At 41.8% G+C, this 24,448-nt stretch overlaps 1 pseudogene; it reads right to left on the bottom strand.

Moving 5' to 3' along the window:
* LOC109438800 (endosome-associated-trafficking regulator 1) overlaps nucleotides 1-24,245 on the bottom strand; it is a 49,343-nt pseudogene extending 25,098 nt beyond the window's left edge.
* Nucleotides 24,246-24,448: the final 203 nt, after the last annotated feature.

Here is a 24,448-nt window from a genome sequence, read left to right as displayed (position 1 = left end):
TCATTTGGTACATCTTGGAATTCCTTCTTGCAACAATACAAGAATGCTTTTTCTCCTATAACAGTTCCAAGCCCAAGTTCAAGGTTTATCAAAATAGTTTTGACCCCTTGGAGAATTATTTTTATATAGGTTTAGGGTAGCTTAGAGCACAGAATCAAAGGCTGGACAAATATTACTCCTGTACCTATACCCATCGTCAGATCTTGTAACTAGACATTATCCACCACTGCAGGAGAAAGGGCCAAGGCTAAGCTATCAACTGTATGTCTGGTTGTCATTTAGAGGAAGAGGAAAGAGCCAAAGAAAGGAAAAGATAGTTGGCTCTAGAGTACTTAACCACGTAAACCATGTGGGTGAGTAAAAAAGAAAACAGGCCACACCCACTTATGACCTCTGCACCTGCTGATATTTCTATTATACACAGGCCACCCAATTATTAACTTGGAACAGGTGTTCTCTACATGTGGTCTCAAGCCCAGCAGCATTAGTGTCACCCGGGACATTGTTAGAAAGGCACATTCTCAGGTCCCACCCTAGGCATACAGGATCAGAGACTCTGGGGCCTGGGACCTGAGATCTGTGTTTTAAAGAGCCTCCCTCCCTCAGGTGAATGCAATGCAGATGAAATTTGGGAGCCACGAGTCTGGAGCTGAAATTGTCCTGTCCTTGATTCTGACTCATCTTGGGCAGTATTAAAGTGTGTGGGGATTGCGACAGAATGGGAGGAAAAGGGAGAGGTGAAAGGAGTCAAGTTCCTCCCAGAGGTCGACTAATACTAGCACAGATGCCTGAAGTTCCACTGCGGGACCACTGCACTTGATTGCAGTGTGAAGCCTCAGAGAGGGCTGAGTTCTCAAGCTGCCATTGGCCATTAACACCATTAACACTCAAGCGTGGACCCATCGCTCAGATTGGTTATTTGTCATCTTAGAAATCAGACACACAGACTGAGACATTAGTATTCCTAATGGCAGGGGACTGCTAAGGAGGCAGGAGATGCAGGGGCCCAGAAGTGAGCAAATATTTGGAGAAAGCAGAGGAAGATCTCTACTGGAGTGTTTTAAGAAGCTGATTAAGTCTGGACAGGAAATGCCACATAGTCATGCATTCAACATCCTGTTCTAAACTCTCCTCTAAGCAGTGTCAGGACACCTCAGAGGCAGCGGAAAGTACTGGGCATATTCCTTAGAGCCTGGAGCTTTCATAAGGAAAACATAAAACTAAATTATTCTTACTTAATATAAGGCTGAATATGTTATGGAAAGTTATAGATTATAAGCAGAGAATATCAATTAAGTTTCTTTAGTTGTAGGTGACACAAAGACTTTGGAAAGATACAGGGGAACTCACATAAGAAAAACATCCATAAACCCAGAGGAGTGGTCCTAGGGATCTAAGTCTCAGGAACAAATAAGTGTCTTCAAGTTATGCTTGCAGTCACCATACATAAACTCTATTTCAAGCTCAGGATTCAAATTTGAGGGTAAGGACATCTGCTTGACCAGATTTGTTCACATGCTTTTTACTTGGTTGAAAGATGGTGTGACTTCTTCTTTCTTGCCTGAAAGATGGTGCAGTTTCTTTGATAAAGTTTTACTTCCCAAAACAAAATCAGGAACTATTGTACCAGGTGTTGGCAATACACTATATGGGAGACCCTCCAGCTGCATGGGCTGAGCCAGCAACATCTGTTTTCTGTGTATCCCCTCCCTGATTTTCTTATTGTCTGCAGCTTTTTATCAACCCTGATCACAGCCACGGGGTTAGAGAGATGTACAGGAGTTCAGAGACTATCAACCACTGCTCCCCAACTCTCTGAGGGAGCTCAAAAGTTATTTACACCAGTGTTCCCAACTATCTGGGGGACCAAAATTTGCTCATTTTGTTTCTTGATTTTATGTTTATTTTAATTTCCCATCTGTTGTGGACTTTAAAATACCATGGTCATTAAAAAAAGGAAATAAAGAAAAGACCAAAAAGAAGAGAAAGAAGAATAAGGAGAAAGTAAAAACAAAATAAAACGAAATATAAATAAATATTTGAAAAATAATAGATAATAAAAGAAAAAAATACCCTAATTATTTGAATGGAGCATCAATGTCAAATTGTTACAAAATTTTCTGAATGCTTCTTCCTATGAGAATTCTAATATCATAATTAGTGATCAAATATCTGGACGCTGCAATTTGGTCTCTGCTCAAATTACTAGGCCATTTTGCAGTTTAAACTCTGACTCTGTCTACATGAGGAACTGCATTCTTTGCATTGTCCGTTTCATAAAAAAACAAAACAAAACTTGTTTTACTAGTTTATTTTGCAGATTCCAAGAGAAACTGAGGTGTTGGCCCCTTTCTTGTGACCCCCACCTTTTCTGACCATGTTTTACGACTCCAACTGTTGGCCATATCCTGTGACTCTACCTGCTGACCATGAGTCAATTGAAACTACCCATTGTTCTTATTTCATAACCCCATTGCTGACCCCTGAAAATCCAGTTGCCCCCACCAATCAGAAAATGAATGATGTAAGTTTATGGACTTGTTTCCCTAGCAACTCATCCTTTTGATCAGCAACTCCTCACCACTCTTTCCTTTAAAATCCTTGCCTTATACTTCCCGTCTTAGAGCTTGTCTTTGATTTATGCCAAAGGCTACATTCTGTGATTTGCAAATCGTATCAGAATAAAATTCTCTTTTATTGCTCAGACAAGTCTTGTGGAAGTTTTGTTTACAACTATTTTCAGTACTTATCTGGTATAAGGACAATAATAACACTGATCTTGACCACTAGTTCTCAACCTTAACTGTACATTGGAATTACCTGGGGCACTTTTAAAAGTATTAATATGGGTCTCTTCAGAGATTTCAATTTAATTAGTCTATAGTGAGACCTGCCAATTAACATTTTTTAAACCTCCTCAGGAGATTCTGATGTGCAGCCAGAATTGAAAAGCACAGATCTAGACCAGTGTTTTCAACCCAGGTAAGAATCTGAATGACCTGTGGAAATGTATAAATATACATGGGCCTAGAGCCTACTCAACTCTCACCAAATGCAAAGTTCTGACGGTGCTTCCAGGGCAGTGGTGCATTTACAAAGGGCAGCATGGAATTCTGATGGATATTCCTGGATAAGAGCCATGAGTCCAGGCCAAATACCTTATTTGACTGATAACGAAGTAGAGGTTCTGAAAGATAAAACAACAAACCAAATCAGAGATAAACCTCGCTACTGTGTGAGAGAAACAGAATGGTTTAAGTTTTTAATATTATATCTCTGTTCAACTATATGCATCAGATCCTCTTGAGTGTGAAGGAAGAGACCATATAAAACCATGAGCAGTTATTGCAAGGAGAATGAAGGACAAGGCGGGGGTTACAAGGCTGGGACCAACACCTCAGTTTTTTTGGAGAACAGGCAATAAGCAAGTAGTTTATTGCCTTTCAAATGAAGTCCAAACTTCTTAACCTGGTGTGAAGTTTAGCTGTGTGCGTCTTGCTTCAGCTATAAAAATTGATCCATTATGTCCGTTGGTTTTGCTTAATGAGTTGAATTAAGTAATTCTAGTTTATATTAGATGTTTGTTGTTGACTGTGCAGATTTAAAAGATAAGAAATGGTAAAACAAATAGGTTTATTTAAAAAAAAAGTTGTGGTCATGTTGATCCATAACAACTATTGCTAACAACAAATTCACAACAGAATTAGATAGTTTTAATGTTATGATACATTAGCCTGTATGTAAAGCATGGGATGATGTGCCATGTGCAGAATCAGGTAGAAACAAAAGCTTGCATTTCACTTTTGAACAAACTCAAAGATTTGGGCTCCAAAGGGAAAGAGTACTGAGGAGGCATGGACATTGTCTGCCATCAGAAATGTCCTGAATTTAAAGAAGGGAGACTTGGGGTTCTTTGGGTTCAATGACACTACACAGATTAATCAAGCAGTGAGAGTGAAGGTAGAAAGCCTAATACAAATATCAAGACTAAACTATATTCATAAATAATTTTATCTTATTCATAAAATAATTTTTATCTTATTCATAAAAAAATTTTCTCTCATTGTTGATTAGAGGCAATAATATAATGACTTGAAAAACAAGGAAACAGAAATGACTTAAACATGCAATTATTCAGGTAGATATTTTTAAATCATAAATATAGACTGCTCTGATCTGAAGTTACCATGGTACACAAATGTGATTAAGATGTGTCAAGATGTCCTGGGATATATTAAAAAAAAATACAATAATGTTAGAGCCAGATGCAGGCCATTAGCATTGATAACCAATAGTGTCCTGCTGTGTATTCTGTCTCATTACCCTCCTGTCAATTGGAAGGTCAGACCAAGCCTATCCAGTGAGCTGACACCAGTGGCAGCATAGCAAACAGTCAAAATCCTGTTTAGGGGATACCAGGTTCTCTAAAAACACCCTGGCCCTACAAAATATTCCTGGGAGGACAGCCACAGTAGCTACAACCCATACCATAGCTCTCCCAAGGTGAGCTCACTCCACCCCCTCCCCACCCCCTGTGGCATCTAGACCATCCAGGTGTCAACAAGACTCAGATCCACACCTCCAGCCCAGACCTATATTCTAAACAGCTGACTGTCCATCCGATAGCTTCACTAGCACACTGGAACCCCAAAATGAAGATGCCCCAAATGCCCTCCTTCTCTCATCAATCTGCTCTTATGTAGTCTTTGGTAGCTCAGTAAAAGACAGTATAATCCAATTAATTCATTGAGTCATACATATACAAGATATTCTTGACACCTCCCTTTCCTTTCTCTTATTTGAATTCTATCCCCATCTTGCCAATTTTAAACTCCAAAACATGTCTTAAATTCCTCCACATCTCTAAGTTGCAATCATCTCTACTTTAGATATTATGCAAAGATCTTATAGAAGCCTTCCAGCTGTTCTCCTTGCCTCTGCTTGTAACTGCTGCTCAAATGCTAGACTGGTTTTTTAAAAAAACATTATTAGGCCATATCACTTTTCTGCTTGAGACAAATAAGTAGCTTATTGCCCTTCAAATGCAGTCCAAACATCTTAACTTGGTGTGGTTTAGTTGTGTGTGTCAACTTGGCTGGGCCATAGTAATCAAACACTACAGTAGGTATGGCTGTAAAGATACTTTGTAGACGTGGTTAACATCTATAATCAGTTGACTTTATGTAAGGAGATTACCCTTGATAATGTGGATGTGCCTAATCCAATCAGTTGAAAGGCCTTAAGAGCAAAAACTGAGGTTTCCTAGAGATGAAGAAATTCTGCCTCAAGACTGAAACAACAATTTTGCCTGAGTTTCCAGCCTGCTGTCCTGCCCTACACATTTTGGACTTGCCAATCCACAATTACAAGATACATGAATCAATTCCTTGAACAAATCTCTATTCCCTTGCTCCTTTCTCTATATGGATGTAAGTAATATATATTTGCATTATTTGTGTGCATATACATATATGTTATACGTATGCATATATGAGGTCTGAAAATTAAGTTTGCAAACTTGTTGCAACGATGTTGCTAACTTTTTTTGATATCAGAGGGATTATTCATTATAAATTTGTACAAACTGGACAAACAGTTAACAACAATTCATGGCTCTTGTATCATGACAATGTACCAGCTCACACAGCACTGTCTGTGAGGGAGTTTTTAACCAGTATACAAATAACCGTGTTGGAACACCCTCCCTACTCACCTCATCTGGCCCCCAATGACTTATTTCTTTACCCAAAGATAAAGGAAATATTGAAAGGAAGACATTTTGACAACATTCAGGACATCGAGGGTAATCCAACGACAGCTCTAATGGCCATTCCAGAAAAAGAGTTCCAAAATTGCTTTGAAGGATGGACTAGGCGCTGCCATCAGTGCAAAGGGGAGTGCTGCGAATGTGACTGTAGTGATATTCAGCAATGAGGTGTGTAGCACTTTTTCTAGGATGAGTTCGTGAACCTAATTGTTGTATGCATATATATGTTGTTGGTTCTGTCTCTCTGCAGAACCCTGACTGACACCTGGCATGGGAGGCACTCCATAGTGTCTGGCCTCTCTCTTCTACTCTAACTTTATTACACAAACTTTCTCCTTAGCTCATCACCCTCCCATCACAGTAGCCATTCAGTTCCTTGATGCTCCACAGTTCTCTTGCCTCCACATCTTTATACATGCTCTTCCTTCTCCCAGGAAAGGGAATGTTCTTCATAACACCCTCTCCCTGGATATCTTTTTCCTACCATTTAGCATGGAGATAGAACATCACTTTCTCAAAGATGTCATCCTCACCACCTTATTCAAAATATCTTTCCTTCATTCTCTCTCACTGTATTCTGACCTCTCTTCCCACAGTTAGCCATTATATTTTAATTCACTTCTTAACAGTTTGCATTTGCCACTACATCATAACTCCCATAATGACAGGGTCTATTTCTGCTTTACTGATCCTTAACAATCTAGATGCCTACCACGGTACCTGGTACATAATATGTGTTCAAAAATATATGTAGAATGAATTAATAAATCCTTTTATTATAGAGAAACCCTCCTAACAGTGTGTCATAAAAAAGGGTCCTAGACTAAGATTTAGGACATTTGTGTTTAGTTCCAGCTCAGTCACTAATTCATTGAGAGATGTTAAAAAAATATTTTGCCTATCCAGACTCCATATCTTTATATGAAAAAGATATTGCATTTTGTAATTATAAAATATCCCACTTCCTGTGACTCCCTGGATTATTCTCTGATAGGCTGCAGGGGCCACTTTGGGGTCCGGCTATGGTTGAAGAATCCATTTCCAAGATGACTCAATTTTTTTTTTTTTGATGTGGTGAGAGACAAGGGAGGAGAGAGAGAGAATGTGGGAGAACCATGGAATGAAGACATGGGAGATACAAAAGAGAAGTGGGGGGAAAGAATAAAAAAGAAAAGAAGAGAAAGAGAGAGGAGGTGAAGATAAAGGGTATGAGGAGAAAGAGAGTAGAAAATAAAATTGTCATTCTAAGGTACATAATTTGCATGACTTTAAAAAGCTGGCCAAAAGCAGACAGAATAAATTATACCCATATTGTGAAATTTAAATTTTCACAAATTATACAAATATTCCACAATGCTTTAATTTATTCATTAACAATTCATGAATACACAGCAAAAGTTATAGCTGGAGTTGGGGACTTCCTACAAATTTCCCCTCCATCTGGGGCCCTAACAGACCAAAACAAGTTGTTTTCTTCTCATGAAAAGAGCCCCCAAATCCTCAGTGTTCACTTGTATTCCTAACCTGAACAAAGTCATTATTTCTGTGCCTGGATGTCATGAAATAGCCTACGAATGAAAATTCTCAGTCATGTTAAATGTGAGCATGTTGGATGGCTCCCCATTCCATTCACTCTACCCTCCTCTGCTTTACAACGATGCAGCTTATTTCAGGATCAGCAATTTTTCTTTCTTGCATTGTTTGGAAGCCCATTATCAATGCCCTAGTTTAGGCACACTTTGTAAATGCTTATCGTACTCAAGCCTGAAATACTTGTTCTTCACAAAACACAATAATGCCATTGGAGGAGTTGCTTCCTGCTACTTGCTTGTACTATAATTCCATGTGACTTAATATACTAGTATATTAAGAATAGGACACTCATTTTTTGTGGAGCTTATTAATGGAATAATGTGCTTCACAGAGTTGAAGGAAAACAAAAAATATTTTATCAATTTTTATGAAATTGTCAATACATTTAATATTCATCATAATCTCACTTGGGTCATAGCATTGTTTAAGGCATCTCTTTCCTATATCTTCAAGTCGCCTTTTCTGAGCTCTCTCACCTCTCCCTCCTAGGGCTGAGGATGCTGATAGTTTTTACACCATCCGAGTGGCCAATCGCTTCCCACAAACAAAACAAAAGCCGTTTCCCAGGAGAAGCGTCAGGGCCCTTGCCAAGCCTAATTTAGGGATGCAAGGTTAGGCTGGGCTTGTTAACTGAAGCAGAATCTGTCTGGGTCCCAGCTGCTGGAGTGGAACTCTCCACTCCCACTGCCAAAGGAGCAGTCACTTGATTGGCACCTGTCATTAAAACTGTTCATGGACATGAACTTAAGCTTGGGCACCTGCCAGGAGGGAGCAAGGTCTCTTGCCTAATGGAGTTTTATCCCCTCAATTGGTGACAAGCTCCATTCTCTCCATTCACTCCACTGGTGGAAAGTAGATACAGAGCAGGGGTCATAAGCCAATTATTACTATGGGAATTGTGGCTAGAAGATAAGAGAGGCTCAGAGTAAGAGAAAGGACGAAAAATACTATTGGGAACTCTGTATGGATGTGGTGTATAATATACAAGATTCTACAAAAGTAGCTTTGAAGTTATTTAAATATGCCACAAGGGAACTATTATAATAATTTTGGCAAAAATTTGGTCACATGATGTGCAATTTATCTCCAAGATAATTTTCTACTCTGACAAGCTGACTATGGCTATAACAAGACTCAAATGAGATAATGTTTGTTAAAGCCATTTTTAATCCCTAAAGTGCTGTATAAATATTTGTATATGTATGCTGATGATATTGTAGTATTACTTCTATCAATATGGCTCATATCGAAACTCCCAAATGACTTTAAAGTATACCTTACAAAATCATATGCTGTAAGAAGAGTAGACATGATTGTTCCAATTTCATAGATAAAGCTAAGGTGTAGGACAAAATAATTGGAAATATATATCCAAATTTAACTTAGAGCCAGGTCTCATATTTCTCTATATGCTGTAGTTTCTATTGGTCAATGCTGCTTTCCAATAATATAATGAGATTGAAGTCCTCATCAACGTGGTATGAAGACAGTCTTCTTCAATTTTATATACATATAAAATTGTGTATGTATGTGTATATATATTATATGTATATTGTAACTACAGAGGACAAGCCGATAAATCATAGCAGGAGATTCTGTGAGGAACAAAGAACAGCATGTAAAGTCCTGAGACTTGCCATTCTGGGAACCTCTGTTCACTGCCTAACACAACAGGGATTCCCATGTATATTTTACCCTTTGCTGTAGAGAATCAAATCTATGTAATCTTCACAGTTTGGGCTAACATGATAGTTCTACTTTGTAAAGTGTGGCTACTAGAATTTAAAATTATGCATGTGGCTCACATGTTTTTATATTTGAGAATGCTCTTTTAGAAAATACAAAGAGCAAATTCCAAGGATAAATGTCACCTGGTTTACTATTTTGGTATAAACATAAAAAGACATTCTATCCATCGATCCACCCACCCACCCATCCATTCACCCACCCATCCATCTATCCAAGTAAATACTTCACATTGGAATATGTCCAGGGAAGAATTCAAACCAGGGCATCAGCTCCAAGGCCAGGTCTTCCCACCAACATGTCACACCAAGCTGCCTCATGACTCATCAAGGGATGAAAGGTGGGAATTTAACCCCAGGCCCACCTTCCATAGAACCCATGCTCCAGCCTCTGCACAACTGTACATTCCATCCCTGTGGCCATGGGAAGGTGCAGGACTCCAGTAAAAATGAGCTGAAGCCTTTGCTTTGCACAAAGCAAATAGAAGAGTTTCTGGCACAGTAAACACTCCTAGTTTATACTATATAAACAGTTCCTTCTTTTACTCTTTTGTGCCTCCTGACTTACACTTTGCTACTATCTCTGGCTGAAAAGTCTATACTCAGAATAGGCTAGAGCATGTACACTGGCTAAATTTGATCCTGGATTTGAATCCCAGTTCTGCCACATACTACCATTGTGACCTTGGGCAAGTTACTTATTATTACAAAGATTCAGTTTCATCCAGTGTAAAATGGGAATATTAATAAAAGATTCCCAGGAGGCTATTGTGCTGACGAAATGAGAAAACATATTTAAGCACTCAGTATAGTGCCTGGTAAGCACTTAGTAAATATTAGCTGTGATTTAGTTAATAACATCATTGAAGACTCAGTCGGGGCATTCTCTCTGCAGGATTTCTCTCAACCCCAAGATTACCTTCCCTTCTCTGTGCCACAAGAACATCCTTTAGTGCCAGCAAGGGAAAGACCCTGAATCATCGTCTCTGCTGTCCTGGAACAAGCACCTCTGTTCCAATTTCCATCTAAAGCAACTTTCATAACTATTCTTAGCAACTGGGTTTCATAATTTCTTACTCTTTAAATCTTGAAAAGAGGAACTTTACAAAAGGTTTGTGTCATTTCTATGCTTTATAGAAAACTAGATTCACTTTGCGTGGGTTTTTAAAAAGTGTATAACCCCAGAACTGATGCCAGTAGGCAGACTGTCGTTTTATTGCTAAGGTAAACAATAGGTAAAGGGAACTCTATGTTCATTTGTAGGACATTGTTTGGAAATGCTTCATTGTTTCTAGAAGGATCATAAAGCAGAACTAAAGAGCCTCACTCAACACAGAAAGTAAATATAAAATAGTAGAACTTCAGTGTTTTATTTGGCCAAACACATGCAATTTGTATGAAGTTCATATTTCCTCCTCAAATGTAATTTGAACCATACATTTGTTCCAGTGACGTTTTCACTAACCTGTAGCAAGCTGACTAGTGGCCCCAAAGATTCACCTGCTAATCCATGGAATCTGTAATGGTGTCCTTCTATGCCAAAAGAGTGATTATTACCTTATACGGCAAAAACGCGTGATTCAGTTAAGGATCTAGAGCGGAAGAGATCATCTTGAGCTATCTGGGTGGGCCCTAAATGCCATCATATACATCCTTATAAAAGTCTGACAGAGATTAAATGTGGAAGACAGCCACACAGAAGAGGAGATCATATGAAGATGGAGGTCACAAGCCTAGGAATGCCAGAGCCACTACCAGAAGAAGCTGGAAGTGGCAAGGAACGAATTCTACCCTAGAGGCATAGGAGAAAGCAAGGCCCTCTACCTCGAGAAGAATAAGGTTTCCCATATTTGCATGACCAAGATTGTCACTCTATCTGGGGGACCAGGAAACAAAATGTCACAAGCAGTCACACTTCCCAATATTTCCAATGCACTTCTCCAAGGTGCCACCAACACTTCCCCATGCCAAGCAACATATTGACTAACTTCCCCCCAAACAAAGTTGGTTAACACATCCATCACCTCACATATTCACCATTTTTGTGCGCATATTAGAACATCTACTCTCTAAGCAAATTTCAAGTATGAAATACAACATTATTGACTATAGTCACCATGCTGTGCATTTAACTCCAGAACCTCTTCATTTTATAACAAATATTTGTACCCTTTGCCTGATATCTCCCTATTTCCCCCGTCTCTGCCCCTGACAACCACCATTCCAGTCTCTTTTTCTTTGAGTTTAATGGTATTAGAGTCCACATATAAGTGAAATCATACAGTATTTGTCTTTCTCTGTCTGACTTATTTTTGATAGCCATTCTAACAGATAGCAAGTCATATTTCATTGGCATTTTCCTGATAATTAATGATATTGAGCACCTTTCCAAATACTTGTTGCCATTTGTATTCTTTGCAATGTCTATTTAGGTCTTTTGCTCATTTTTAAATCTGGATATTTAGTTTTGCGCTCTCTCTCTCTCTCTCTCTCTCTCTCTCTCTCTGTTTTTTTTCACAGACCCTCACATTGACCTTCACAGACCCTCCCACACACCCTCACAGAGACACCCTCACACAACCCTCACACACCTTTACAACCCTCCCACAGACACTCATACAGACCCTCCCACCTAAAGACCTTCACAAACACCCTCCCACACACTCTCACACAAACCCTACTGCAGACCTTCATAGGCCCTCACATAAGGCCCTCACACTCTCACAAGCCTCACACACAGCCTCACACAACCTCACAAACACCCTTATACATGCTTACACAGACTCTCACATAGACCACACAAATCCTCACACACACCCTCACATACATTCTCACACACACCCTCACATGACACCTTCTCATATGTTTGTTGAATGACTGTAGGCCTGAATCAGGTGTCTGCCCCTCTGTATGGATTCATCTTCTTCTATGTCCTGCTTTATATGCTCTGGACAGGACACACCAGACCCATTTGCAGGACAGAGAGCAATGATTCCCCCAGGATGGGCACCAGTCTAATCTCATGATAAATATGGTAGAGAATTGGACATAATCTGCACATGTTTCTGAGCTGATCTAGTTCCCTTCTACCTTCTCTGCTCCCCAAGTAGACACACACACACACACACACACACACACACACACACTTGCGCCTATTTCTAATTTTCTCTCATATAATCTACAAAGTCTGGCAATTAAGTTCACGAACTTAATGCAATAATGTTGCTAACTTTTTTTTATATCAGAGGGATTATTCATTATGAATTTGTACCAACTGGACCAACAGTGCACCAAGTTTACTATTTGGAAGTCCTGAAAATGCTGCGTGAAAGACAAAAACGACCTGAATTTTTCATCAACAATTCATGGCTCTTGCATCACGACAATGCACCAACTCATGTGACACTATCTGTAAAGGAGTTTTTAGCCAGTAAACAAATAACTGTATTGAAACACCCTCTCTACTCACCTGATTTGGCCCCCAAGGACTTCTTTCTTTACCCAAAGATAAAGGAAATATTGAAAGGAAGACATTTTGAGGACATTCAGGACAACTCCGATGGCCATTCCAGAAAAAGAGTTCCAAAATTGCTTTGAAGGGTGAACTAGGCGCTGGCATCGATGCGTAGCTTCCCAAGGGGAGAACTTCGAAGGTGACATAGTGATATTCAGCAATGAGGTATGTAGCACTTTTTCTAGGATCAGTTCGTGAACTTAATTGTCTGACCTTTGTATATAGATCATGGATTATAGAATTGTACACTTGAAACCTATTTTTACTAATCATTGTTATCCCAATAAATTTAACTTAAAAAAAGAAAGACTATAGGATCATGCTAATGCATCCAGAGATGAGAAGGAAAAGCCCAGTCTCACTAGATTTCTAAAGGATGTAAAGATCTTGAAGGATCTAATTTTAAGGAAGTTCTCTCATATGGATTTTGGCTGGAGCTTCAGTTTTTCACCTAATGGACATCTCCACAGGGCTGCCTGATATGGCAAAATATGGCAGCTGGCTCTTCCATAGGGGAGGATATAAGAGCAACAGAAATGCAGAAGCTATAATGTTTTTTATGACCTAGTCTTGGCAGTCATATACCATCAGTTCTGCCATATTCTCTTGGTCCTACAGATCAATCCTAATACAGAGTGGAAAAGAATTACACAAGGGCATAAATGCCAGGGATTGATCACTGGGGACCACCCGGAGGCTAGCCACCGCATTAGGTCACACTTGGGGCAACTCTTATGCACCCTCTTTGGTCCTCCCCACTCTAGACCACACTACTGTGTGTTTGTGTGTGTGCATGAACACACACACACACACACACACACACACACACACACACACCCCAAGCCTAACCAAGAGATCACCAAGTGTCTCTCCCCCAGGCAATTTGGCAAAGGAAGTAAAGCGAAGCTTCAGCTTCTGTGCCCTCCTAGGACTGGGAATCAGGAGAACAGATTCTGGGACAGCTGGGTGGCCTTTGAGTAATCACTGGACTTCTCTAGACTCATTTGAGAAACAAGGGCACTGGACAAGGCTGTCTCCATGTCTTGGACAGACCTAGAACAAAGGTGCCTGCTCCAGTTGGCTTGGACAGTGGCATTGGGATTTCAGGACAGGGTAAGAGCGCAGATGGGGTCCTCTAGGAAGCAGACTCTGAGATGCAAATTTGCACACAGGGAGCATATTGTGGTGTGCTCTCAGGATCAACACAGGTGAGGAGGAAGTCAGAGGGAGACATTGGACTCCAATACCACACTACTGGTTACAGTGCAGCTGGGATGGCCCTCCAGAGTTATCCTGAATTGGCATGAGAGGGTCTTTATATGCTAGACCTCAACTAACAACCAGGTATTGGATGAAGGCTGCCCTCGGGACGAGAGTGGGGCATGGGGTAAGGGCAAGTCCCAGAGAAGAACTCAGCTAAGGGCTGCCTGCTGCCAGCATTCCATGGAGGAGTGCTTCAGTCCTGGAAGGTGGGATGTGTATGGGGCACCAGAAAATCCATCACAGGTGAGGACAGCAGAGGGAAGGAAAGAAGAAGAACAAGCTGACACTCAGATGGGAAGGGGAACAGGGAAGAGGCACTGCCTGTGGGCAGAGTCTTCGGGCCAATTCCTAGGTGAGGAACAAAGTAACAGTTTCCATGCTCCAGTGGGGAACATTTGCTTCTCTCAAAGGGCCTTCTCTTTGTGTCAGGCGTCTTCTTAAGGGCTGCCAGACAGTACAGAGCATGCACTTGTGCTTCAGGTTTAGCAGCAGGGACAGATGGGGAACTGTAGATATGACCTGAACTGGGACCTAGACTCCTGAGGGTGATGGAGTTGCAACTATGACTTGAGCTGTAAGTCCCATGCCTCTGACAGCAGCTTCCATCCCTGGTGAGCCAGCTCTGAGCCCTGCAGAGAAATAGGGCAACAGACAAGACAGTGATGGGGAGAGTGGTACAGAATTAAACCAGAACATTTAGCAGTAGCCCCTTAGCAGCCAGTGAAACCAGAAAGATCCACCAAGGTTTCCCTTGACTCATCTGAGTCATTCATCTGCTCTCTGCAGGCTCCCATTTCCACAGCAAAAATCCAAATTATCTTTTATGTTGCTTTACGGCTGCCAAACCATTTGTTCCCCCGCGCTCTTCCCAGGATTTCACAAGGGAGTGCCTCAGCACACTGAGGCCCGATGGAATGATATCTGTCCCTCCCCTTCAATGGATTCCTTGGTGATGTGCCTGTGTGTGAAGGCAAAGTTCAGCTGGAACACAATGGGAACTTTCGGAAAGACAGCCAGCAGGCTACTAACACACAGATCTTGAGATTAACAATCTTTTACCTCTTTAGAAGTTTACCAATAAAAACTACGCGTTGACCCAATTCGATTCGGGGTTCAGTCCCTGAGACTGTTCCCTTGACTCAGCGGTTTGTATTCTATATTCATGGCTACTGTCTTTTCTTAGCCCTGTGCTGCCCTTCTCCCTCCCCACAACCCTCGTGTGCTGGACGCGACACTTTTAATTTCACCTGTGTTCTCCTTTTGAGCTTCTTTCTTTCTTTCTTTCTTTCTTTCTTTCTTTCTTTCTTTCTTTCTTTCTTCCTTCCTTCCTTCCTTCCTTCCTTCCTTCCTTCCTCCCTCCCTCCCTCCCTCCCTCCCTCCCTCCCTCCCTCCCTTCCTTCCTTTCTTTTTCCTTTGAATTATTTTTTATTGTCAGGCTCCGAAGGCAGCTCTGTGTCATAATGGTTCTCTCTAAGTAGCTGACGGAGCATTTCCTTCAGGCAGAAGAATCATGGAGGGGGGAGAAGAGAGGACTAAAAGGAAGAGGAGTATAAATGGAGGGGAAAGTGGAGCGGGACAGAGAGGGAGGAAAGGAATGGGGAAAAGAAAAGGGACGTGGAGTCGTAGACGTAGCAGTGGCTCTGTAACAGGCTGTGGCCTCTACTTTCACTCTCTTTCCCTAGGGTCCAACCCAAATCCCAAGCTCACAGCAGAGTACAACCGATCTCCCTCATGCACCGGTCAATACACATAAAAGATGGTGGATAGGCAGGGACAGAATAAAGAGACGCTATATGCAGAGTGAGGACGTTATTTTCCCTGTTGCAGTAAAGATCAGCTGTGGCCCTGCCCCACCCATTGGCTAATGCAAAGCTCTGGAACCCTGGGGGAGTAAGCTATGCACATGAGGAAGTTACCTGCACAAAAAGGATACTGGAGAAAGGCCTGTGAAGTGAATGAATGAACAACTCAGCAGGGCAAGGGTACAATACACTGGTCCACATCCCTGAGGCCCTCAACTGGAATTTTGGGCAGGTCCTCAGAAGTTTCTTTCGGTATTTTTCTGGGGTCAGGAAGAACTTGCCTTTGAGCATAGGGACTTTGGGGTCACACTGGGCTCAGATACTGTGTTACTGACTGGAAGTATGATGATCTTGAGTCTTGCTCTTCTGTGTGTCAGTCATTAGTATTGACTTAGGCACTGCTGTCCAACTTCACTCAAGAGATGTATCCTGTATAACAACCCTCCAGGGTAAGCATAACTATCCAATCTTAGGCATTAGGATACTGAACTCACAGAGGTCACACTAGTAAGTTCCAGGGTTGGGATTTGTATCCATGTCTGTCCTACTTTGACTGCCAAAGACCTTTCTCCCAACCAGGTCACATAGCCCCAACCTAACTTCCCTCAGGCCTTGAGCCCTACCTGTAACACAGGGAAAAACACGACCTACAGTGGTTGTTGGGGGTACTAAGTACATAAACATGAAAATTTCCAAAAGCAATAGCTTGAAAATAACGGACTCTCATCAGAAGCTCTAATGCTGCATGAGGCCAGCAGCACTGTGACGAGCTTATACATGAGTACGCAGGCCAGTTAGCCCTGCAATGTCCCTCTCTATCGATATACGTGTGTATGTATGTATTTATTTATCTATTTATACCTTGACTTATTCTGGAAAGGGCAGCTTATAAAAAAATCCATACAACCCAATAAGATGAAATAAAATTTCGTTTCAGTGAATAAGAAACCAAGACAAAGGAAAACTGAGAATGGAAAAACATGGTGAAAAGTTAAGTGAGCATGCGCAGTGTATTGTGAAAGGGCTTGGGTAGTTATGTCTATCTATCTATCACATATATATATCACAACTATATATATATCAGGACTATATGTATGCATGTCATATATATATATATATACACACACACATATATGTCACGAATATATATATATATATGTCATGAATATATATGTCACAAGTATATATGTCACGAATATATGTATATATGTGTGTGTGTGTATATATATATATATATATATATATATATATATATATATATATATATATGTATATATATATATATATATCTTGTATTAGTTATAGGGACCACAGGATATTTTTAAAGAGGGAGGTTGATGAAGAGACCTCTCTCAAGAGACATATCCTCCACTGGACACTCATAAGGATGATGCTGTATGTCCTCACCCACCACCCCATGACGAATAAAGCAACAAGTTCTGTTGGGCTATTTCTAGAATATCCCCCAGTTCGTTTTGATGACACACCACCATAATCTCATCAGATGGAGCAATTCTACAAGCGCCTCAAAAGAGATGGCTCAGGTGTGGAACCTTCTGATGATATATTATTACAAGCGTTATCCCAAGCTACATTTCCAGCAATTTGGGGTTGGGGTGGGAGGCTCAAATTAGATGAAGAAGGGAAAGTGGAAACCGCGCTGGGCAGAAAGCTAGGGGTCCTGGACTCTAGCTCCAATGCACTTACTAAACTCAGTAACTTGCTGTAGGACCTGGGGAAAGACACCCAGTGCCCCAAACTGTAACAGGAGGGGTGGCCTATAACTTGTTTGGATCCTGTGGTGACAGGCAATGTTCTTGCTTAGGAAGATCACAATCTGTGTGCCCAAAAGTCAGCAATCAAGGGTCAGTCTACTTTGCCAGGTAACTTCTTCTACTGATCTTAGGCCCAAGATTTTGCTTTCTCCTTAAAGGCACTGCCTCATGACTTCTGAAGCACCAGACCCAAGGGGGTGTGGGAAAGACAGCTCTACCTTCCTCAGTCCCACATCATTTCACCTGATGAAATGGTTTTAACAGCTCCTTGGAAACAGCACCCTGGAAAGTGGTCACAGATCAATTGTTATTAAGATGGATACCAGCAGAATGCCAGTATTGACTGTCCCACTCTCCTAACACAGACCAACCTCCTTTGGGGATTTAAGGGAACTGCATATCTAATTAGAATTTAAAAATTCATGCTGTCTCCCACACCCTTTGGCTAGCAATGAGCACCTGCTCTTCACAGAAATCGGCATGTTCTGAAACATTGCTAATGAGGTCCCCCAGCACATCCCCAGGTCCCTCTCCATGCTGATGGGGATGAGGGCTAAGACTTCAGTCTCCTTGCCCAGAGGAGCCAGAGCACACGCTGGCTCTGTATATCCCTGTTAGTGTTTGCCCAACAAGGAGGTGGTGGCCGGGCTGCGCGGTGGGAGCAGGGCTCCTCTTCTATGAGGCCCACCTAATATCCCAGGCCAGCTGCCAACCGAGCCAGCTCCCAAAAGCTCTTGGTCCCAGAGACAGTTTCTTTTTTTTTTTCTTTTAATTTTTTTTTCTGGTGCAGCCACTATGGAAATCAGTATGGAGGCATCTCAAAAAACTGGAAATGGAACTACCTTAAGACCCAGCAATTCTACTCTTAGGTATCTATCCAGAGAAATCCAAAACACTAATTCGAAAAAATATATGAACCCCTATGTTTTTTGCAGCACTATTCACAATAGCCAAGATGTGGAAACAACCAAAATGCCCATTGGTAGACGACTGGATTAAGAAACTGTGGTACGTTTATACAATGGAATGTTACTCAGCTATAAAGAAGAATGAAATCTTACCATTTACAACAATATGGATGGACCCAGTGAACATTATGCTAAGTGAAATAAGTCAAACAGAAAAAGACAAATACCGTATGATCTCACTTATGTGTGGAATCTAAAGAACAGAATAAATTAGCAAACTAAACAGAAATAGTCCCAGGGACAGTTTCGAATGTCACTCAGAGCCACCGACTTCTGGTTTCTGACCCCTGAATGGGGAGAAAGGGGAAAGGAGATGGCAGATGAACAGCAGTACAGTGTAGTGATTTTGAGCATGGGTTATTTTGGGGTCAGTTAGGCCTAAGGTAGAAATGGTACTCTTTCACTTACCTGCTGTGTGATCCAAGGTAAATCACTCAACTTCTCTGAGCCACTTTCCTTCTCTGTAAAATGAAGCACCTAATGGTTCCTACGTCCAAGTGTTTATTAAATGAAATCTTATGTGCACAGTGTCTATCACAGTGTCTGGCATGTAGCAGGGACTCAGAAATATTGCGGTTATTCCTGAACTTCTATTTTGCTCTCAGGGGAGATCTGATAACTGTGTGTACATGGTCACACACATGTGCCATGAGAAAGCAAATACAAGATGTAACTGACAAGAGAGAAGGTGAAATAAAGTTTGTAAAAGTAAGTCTGACTTGAGTAGGGAGGTCAGTACACAAGAAGATGTTTGTGGCCTGGACTTAGAGACCTTTCAAATGTCTCCGAGTAACAGGCAATCGTATAACTCCCAAACTGCAGAGCAGGCTCCTGGGTGACGTGCCTCCCCTCCCCCATACTTCATGCTCCTGAATCCCATTCCCCATACCTCCTGCAGAAAATGTCCAGGACCAGTCCAGGAAGGGCACACATATCTGGTGGGAGATAAAGAGCTTCTAGGACTTCCCCACACACTTAGACCGTGACACAGTCCCCAGGTCTGGCAAGGGGAGAATGGGGTGCCTGTCCTGGAGAGTGGCAGGCTGCAGCCTAAGCGCTGCCCCTGGCATGGGGAAGAGAGCTGTGATAGGATCAGGAGCCTGGATGCCAGGACAAGTCTGTGACCAGGGCAAGGCCCTGCCTCTCTAGACCTTGGTTCATCAATCTCTGTAATGAGGTCCTGACCCACTTGCTACCCTGGCTACTGTTCCTCTCCCTCCTCCCACCTCCCAGCAAGGACAGCTCCAGGGCTGCCTTGGACCTGGCCCAGCTCCCTGGCCAGGACCCCCTGTGCCTGTCTCCCTGGTGACAGAGCCTGCCCTGGCCACTGACGGGTTGTAGAGAGATGGGTCTGCAGGAGAAGAGAGCTTGCCTGCAACTGTCACTTTTCTCTTTAATTGAAACCTGCCCTGGGAGGTCCTATCAAGACTTCTGCTCTCAGACATTCCTCTTTACATAGACACCCTGATCCCTAGGATTTAAAGTCACCTCATCACTACCCTCTTCCCTCTTCTCAGTCTCTCTGAGATGGCCCAGTGGTCCATCCTGACTCCCAGCCCTCCCACCTGTATACTCAGTTGTATATACAGTGCAGTGTGCAACCCTAGGGGATATACGTAGTTTCCTGGCGTGCAGGTAATGGTATCCTCTGGGGCTGGGCTCTGAAAATCAACACAGCTCTGCTCTGTGATGCTGGGGCACTGGAATCCTCTCATGGGGTGGGATTGGTGAAGGGGCACTCAGGGCCCTGGATATCCTCTCAGGTGACAAGTCTGTGACCTGTGTGTGGCCACCAGGCGAACAGGAGCAATTTCAGAGTATGGTCTCTAATGCCACCTTTCAGAGGAATGGGACTAGCACTTAGTGTATGTAGCACACACTCTGAGATTTTTTTTTTTTAGTTTTTATGTCATAAAAAGCCTAATCTAGCTATTAATTATGTGGAAAGTGGTGTTGAAAACCTGACATACAGTAAGATGTTTTCTTATCATTTTGAACTGTTACTAGCCAGTGCATAACCTGCATAATATGGAAAAGCACACATTCACCTGGGATGTTATCTTAGGGGTGGATGCTGCTGTAAGCTCATGGGGGAGACTTGGAGTGGAGGGACATGACTCTCCAACAGTCTGGTGTGCAGAGCTTTTATCAGCAACTTCCCTCAGACTTTCCAGAAGAGGCACTTAACATAGAGCTTATCAGAAATGACACCCCCAGCAACCTTGTCAGTTTTTTCATTAAATCTCACGACCTTCCCATCCCTTCCATCTCCTTTGCTTCTCAACTGCATCAGCAAAAATGGATTACTGTGAGGTTTCCAGCCAGAAGAGATATTCATCGCCTGACCCAGACTAGAAGCCAGAGCAGGTGCAATGATTTCTTCATAAACATTCTTTATAGCCAGAAGAGTCTCCTCTCTCCAAATACAGGAATTTCCCTTATCCATATAATAATTATATAAAATTACTTTAAAATCACATGACTTTTTGACTGAATTTGCAAAGTCAAACCTAATCAAATTGCACTTTGAAAAGATGTATATATTTTCACCAAAAATGCTATTTTTAAATCAGTTAAATAATACAATATGCAATTCTAAAACAGAATTGAATTCAAGAGTTACAATGTGGTACTGAAGAATGAAGGTTCTGAATCACATCAGTGGTCCTCAATTTCAGTGATGCTTCAGGGTGAGCAGTGAATGGATCTTTACAAACGTATCGATCCTTATGCTTAGATCTTCAGAAATTCTGACTCAAGATGCCTGGGGATACCATACAAATATTGATCTATCTATTTATCTATGTATCCTTTATCCATCTAATTATCTATCAAAATATCTGCATAAATGGTTCTGCTGTACCATCAAGATGGAAAACACTGCACTAGAACTTTGGAATCATTTATTGATGTAAAGATGTGAGAGCCAATTCAACTGGATTAAGCTGAGAATTATTTCACTGAGCTAGTTTTTACAAAAGAGAAAAGGGGAGTAGGGAAAGGAGCTGTACTTTTGGGCCCGCCTGTAAGTCGGAGACGGATTGGACAGGATGGCACCTGAAGACGTTGGTACAGCTGGGAATTTGTCTTTTACACACCAAGAGTTGTTTGGATGAGAGTAGGACCTGCACACTCAAGTATGACCCACCAACTCAGGACATGCCACTTGACATAAAATGTGTGCAGTTGTAAAATTTCAATGTCATAAAGGCATCTTAAAGATCACCTTGGGTACCCTACTTCATCACTGCATGAATAAAGTCTCTGAATCTTTAATCCACCTTCCATTCACCTTCTAAATTATTTAAACCTGACTATTTGATCATAAATAGTTAGGTTTAAATCTCTTATAAATCAGATAGAGTCTCTACAGTGAAATGTGCTGCCCACATCTTTTAATTCTGTTATCAGGAGTTCGCTACTCAGTACATTCTTCAAATCACCATCCTAGAATTCATGTTGGCGGTTGTTTCTGTGAGAGCATTGCCCTCAGAACTAGGCTCAAAATTGATGCCATTTTCCTCAAATTTTAGCTTGGGGTGTGCACTGCAGATCCTTTCTCAGAATTCTGGTAAAGCACAGCGATTGAGGCAGGACAGCTTCCATTTTACAGAGAAAAATTATGGTCACCTAGGAAATCATTCATGGTTCCCCCTGCATCCAGGAACAGAGAGAGATGAGATTTGCAAGAACAACAATTATGATGAGGCTCCCAGACCTTTTAGGAATCTGCCCCAGAGCTAATGGTTTCCATAGGAACATTATGGAAAAGGCTAGGGAGAACCTCTCTCTTGATGAGCAGCTCTTAGGAAGGGATTACTCAGCACAAAGGGAGTAAATCACTGGAGGTGAGGCACTCCCTCCCTCCTATTCCTACAGAATAGGTCTGTTGGGGCAAAGTTCACAGGTGAAGGACTTGCCCTTCTCCATCCCAGAAAGAAATACAAGTCACAGATTTATTTAGGCAAAACCCCATTCAATTTGTATCTTTCCCTCCAATTTGAGTCAACTCAGATAATGGCTTTATTCCATAAATTACCATTGAAAAGACAGCAAAGAAAACATGGATAACATAAATTAAATAAGCCTCATAAACAATTAAATCACTCTTTTTATCCCGTTTGCCTCTTTTCCCTGCTTTAAAAATTCTCCGCTGAGGTGTGGGCAGTGAGTGGTCATTTACCTTTCTCCTGCTTCCAAAGAAATTGCTTTCTCTCTCATAAGGATGCTCACAGAAGGAAACTCCAGCACCTCCTGGATCAGCTCTTCTAGAGCTGCCTGCCCTTGCTGAATATGCAGTGCTATGCTGTTTACCCTCTATTTTCCTTGCTGGAATTTTTATTTGTTTCCTCTAGTTCCATCCTCAGTGAATCTAAAAATGGGCATTCGCTTCTCCCTACCTGTAGGACCCCGTGTGCCATCTGCAAAGTGCTGAGACCTCCCCAGCCACCCTCATCGTTTTGCATCCAGACTCAATACACCGCTTTCCAGAAATGTTTTCTCTGGTTCAGGCAATCCAAGGAAAATTTTTCAAATTTGGAATTTTAGGGATCTGGAACTTGAAAAGGAATAAAACTGTTTTAGAATATTTCAGCTCTTTAAAGAAGCATGTTTGTATTAAGTTCACTTAATCCTCTTAAGAAATGTGGAATAAGTGATATTACTATTCACATTTTCTTGTTGGGAAATCTAAAACTCAGAGAGGCCAGGATGATAGCGTAGGTAGATAGATAGGAATAAGCAGGAGAAATTTAGCCCTGGTTAGAAAGCCCCTTGCTGCAGCTCCTACTTGGGTCAAGACCCCTTGCAGCTGCCCAGCTGGATTCCAGGCTTATATATACCCCTAAGGGATGTATTTACACATGCCCCTAAATCAAGGGGATGTGTTTACGCATGTCCCTAAATTTAAAAAAAATACAATGCTAAGAGAAGAAGACTTCCTGCTTATCAGGGAACATATCCTGTTTGTCAGAACAACCAATATTTTACTAACCCAATAGGATTCCAGGTTTTCACATACCCCAAAGGGGATGTGTTTACACATGCTCCTAAATCAAAGGTGTGTGTTTACACATGCCCCTGAATCAAAGAAATGCGCAGCTAAATGCCAGAGGAGTAGATACCTCAGGCGGAGAAAGAGGTAAGAGAAGGGAGAGGGTGACACAATTCTACCCATAGAAATAAAACACTTCATGGATTGTAAGGCAAGGCTGCTTCCCTCTGTTGAGTCAGCCTGCTCCACGTCTAGGAGTGTGCTTTCTTTTACTAATACATTTCTTGCTGTCTTAATTCTGCACAAAATTCTGTCTCCTGATTGAATGTTTTCCCTCAAGAAGAGAAGAGCAAAGGTTCAACCTCATTTCCCAGTAACAAGGCCATTTGCCCACTTTTGCACAGCTGGTGATCAAGGAAACTGAGGCTTCAGTTCAGGCATTTTGGCCCTAGTCAGTCACCTTCCTCCATCCCATGAAAGTTGTCTCAGGCCACAAACTCAAGACTTTGAGCTTGTCACCAGCAGGCACAGCTCGGGGTTCTGCAGCCATTGTCTGTTTATCCATGTGCTTTGGTCTCACAGTGTGGGACCCAGAGAGGATCCCAGTTCTCCTTCTTCAGCCCTGCAGCCAAGCACTGGAGATATGAAGTGTGTAGGAGAGGAGAAAGCACATCCTCTACATTCCTTCCACTTACAATTCTCCCCCCAACCTGCACTAATCTCAGGTTCCTGCACTGCAAGGCCCTCCATCACCTGGCCCTTCTGATCTCGTCCTTTTCCACTCTCCTCTCCCTTGCTCTGCCCCAGCCACACTGAAACAACCATCACGTTCCTGCCGCAGGTCCTTCACTTGCTCTTCCCTAAGCCTACACGTTACCTATCTATTACCACATTAACAAATTACCACAAAATTTAGCAGCTTAAACCAGCCCACATTTATTATCTCACAGTTTCTCGGGGTAAGGAATCTGGGCATGGCTTATCTGTGTCCTCTGATTCAGGGTCTTATCACCTTGCAATCAACATGC

Source organism: Rhinolophus sinicus, linkage group LG16, assembly GCF_036562045.2.
Source record: "Rhinolophus sinicus isolate RSC01 linkage group LG16, ASM3656204v1, whole genome shotgun sequence".
Lineage (NCBI taxonomy): Eukaryota > Metazoa > Chordata > Mammalia > Chiroptera > Rhinolophidae > Rhinolophus > Rhinolophus sinicus.
Note: the sequence above shows the minus strand (reverse complement) of the source record. Positions and strands in the feature narration are given on the sequence as shown.